This window comes from Pteropus vampyrus, unplaced genomic scaffold (assembly GCF_000151845.1).
Source record: "Pteropus vampyrus isolate Shadow unplaced genomic scaffold, Pvam_2.0 Scaffold9, whole genome shotgun sequence".
Lineage (NCBI taxonomy): Eukaryota > Metazoa > Chordata > Mammalia > Chiroptera > Pteropodidae > Pteropus > Pteropus vampyrus.
Window position 1 is genome coordinate 2005879 of NW_011888790.1, and position 3389 is coordinate 2009267.

Below are 3389 nucleotides of genomic sequence, written 5' to 3' on the forward strand. Positions count from 1 at the left end.
CACCGAGTCTGAGCCAAAAGATTGACTGTGTGTAACTGGATGATAAAATTGGGGTTATTCTACTTCATTTTGGTGGAGGCATCAAAGTCCAAGAATAAGGCAATCGGTTCTAAGTACCCCAAATTAAAATATGAGATGCTAAACCACCTATGTAAGACTTACAAAGGCGGTGACCCGAAGTTGGCTCTGCCAGCACCGCCTTCTTCTAGTTGAGCTGGAAGAAGTGGGGAGAGAATTTCTCTGCAAAAAAATTGTTTGATTGTATTTTAACAAATAATAGGGACTTCAAGGGGACATCTCAGCAAACTTATAAGCACTCCGTGGGGGTTGGAAGCATAAGGACTGGTGTCTGACACCCACTAAGGACAGTAAGTATAAAAGCTTTGGCTGTGGCCACACTTGTCTGGTTGTAGAGCAAGGAGGGCTGAAGTGGGACAAGCTTCATTTCCAGTGATGGTGGGAAAAGGTGAGTGTTTCCTGGAGCTCAGATGTAGACCATGTAGAAATGAGCCAGCCTGGGGTTACCTTAGAAAGGATCTTACCCAGTAAGCTAAGTGACTACCTGGAGAGACGGTGTGATCCTAACAGAGGATTAGGTGTCCCAAAACCCTCTAAGGGGTCAATGTTAATCAGATAGATGACTATGTCAAGATGGTGGCAGTCAGAAGTCCCAGGCCAAAGATTACTGAGGAACCAGCTATAATAGGCCTGCCTAAGAGAATCAGCTTTAAGCATCTTCCCTCCCAGGGCCACCAATGCACCGTGTTGCAGCTCTTTCTTTTATCTTCTCTACTCCTTGATCCAACCCTACAAGGGTTGGAAGCAACAGCTATAGGGAAAAAGAGGGGAGAAGGTAAGCAAGAAAGGGGGATAAAAATAGCGATGCCCATACCCAATTAAAGCCTACACGGAAAGCTTGAAATTGGATAAAAATTATTATTACAGTGGACTAGACTATAGTCGTGTGATTACAGACTGGATCGTTTTAAATGCCAAAACGAAAGTGCTATTCATTCCTTATCCAGGAGCAATGGAAAAAGCTAGACAATATTTCATCTGGGAGAGAGGAGGGAAAGTATCCAGAAATGAAATTTGAAGAACAGGGGAAAAACAAAGCTAGAAGTTTGGTTTCCCCTTATAACCTATGAATGTGAAATAAGTTAGTTAATTAATTACTATATTTTTTGGAGATCTTCTGAATACATTAAGATCTTCAATATTCTAACCAACTGCTACTTAAAAGAATGATGAAATTAGGTCATATTCATCAGTGTGTGGTCTTTTAAGGACATATGACAGTGAAAACTTAGAATAACTTTGAGAATTAAATATCAAAGTACTCTGCAAAGAGCAGGGTGCTAAGCTAGTCATCCTCAATTCTAATTGGTAAAACTTAGTCCTAAAAAGAGAATAGAAAAAGAAAAGCTGACTTATAAAAGTTAGTGTGGATATAATTTTCCATAGGCTATGTAAACACTAACACAGTAATGACTTAAAAGTGAAAATAAAAATACACAAATATATTTTCAGTTACAGAACACCAACAAACTGATTCCTTCTGAATTGCCTAAGTTACTTTGTTTTGGATTCTACAGAATATACAGCCACAGAATTCCTGCTAAAAGGAATTTCAACTTTTACCTATTCAATTTCATGAATGTAAATGTAATTGTAGAGTGGAGGAGTTACTTGGGGGAATGGCCTGGGAGCAAGTATAAAAGCTCCCAGGTTCTATGAAATAGACTTCTGTCTGTTCCACTCACTAGTAGAAATTACATTTGCAACAATAACTAAACTCAGAAAATTCTGTTAGGTTACTGGGCAAAGAGGCCACACACACTCTATTCCCAGCAGAGGTATATTACTGAGCTAAAGCCGTTACTCAGACCATGTTGTCTAAAGAGCGACACAGGTTGGTAGTAACAATCAGGCAATGACAGAAGCAAAAAGAGGAAGGAGCAAACAATACTGTAAGGTCCCTGTCGATTTGTGAATATTGCACTCTTAGATCAGCATGCAAACTGAAATGACCATGGAGACTAGGGAGGTTGAAAAAAAAAAGAAGAAAAAGAAAAGCAGACAGTTATGAGAGAAGGCTACAGCACAAATGTTACAATAAATAACTATTGACAGGCGCTCTGCTTCAGCGTCAGGGACCTTAGCAAGGGCAGAGGAGTGTGATGTAAGCTGTAGTCGGCACTCGTTACCTGTGCCACATGAGCAAGTGGACTTGCAGCCAAAACATCCAAGACTTGTAATGCTCTGATATTTTAAATGTTAGCAACTAATTTTAGAAGTTGAGAACACTGTACTGACCAAATAATACATGGTGCTCTATGATCTGTGGTATGCGATCAAAAAATTATTTAGGTAATAATAATAATAGTAACAATTCAGTATAGTTCGGATTCTTTTATAGTGTTTAAGAATGGAATGAAGTGCTTCACACATATTAGTCTTTTTAATTTAAACTAATATAGTTGACTCTTGAGCAACAAGGGTTTGAACTGCGCAAGTTCACTTATACGGGATTGTTTTCAGTAAAAACCTGTACTGTTTTCTACCAGAGACTGGGAGTAGGTGGATGCAGAGAGCCCACTGTGTGCATTGATCTATGCCATTTGTGCGTCCACAGATCTTGATATTCACAGGGCTCCTAGAACCATTCTCCTGCACATGTAGAACAGCTTAAGTTTTGGGGGAGTCAAGTTATATGCAGAGTTTTGATTGCTGGGGTTCGCAGACCCTAACCCCCGTGTTGTTCAAAGGTCAGCTGTATACAGTGCCGCACTAACAACAAAGAGGATGAAATGTAAATTTCATGGCTTTCTGTTTTCGTGTTTCAAGAGCACAAATAGTCAGCAAGTAAATAATTCTAAATAACTGTCATCGATTCCTCTTAATTATATTCTTAACCATTTGAGAAGGCTCTTGAAATGGAGTACAGGTCAAACAGGGCCTCATCTTACTGATAAGACAAATATGGAGACCTCACGGACATTTATGGAAATACCTTGGAAATCAGGCCTTGTGACTAGCTGCTGGGGTCCTGTGCCTTTCGCTTCCTGCCAAACATTGCATTTGTGAGAAGTACCCAGGGATATGAGGAAGATACAATCTGTAGTTTCTGAGAATCTTTTCAATGCATTATTGCCATCTTGTTGTCTGAAGCACAATTTCTAATGAGCCAAGTTCACCCTTTTACAATGAGATCTATGAAGGCTACTCCATCGATAGGTCAAAATTCTTCCCTCCTATGCTGACTGAAATGTCCCATTAGGTCTTCTTTTCCTTAAATTTTTCCCATTTTAAACTCTTTTTGAATAATAACAACAAAAATAAATTATCTTTGAAAAGGATAACATATACCAAATGCTGAATATCCTATG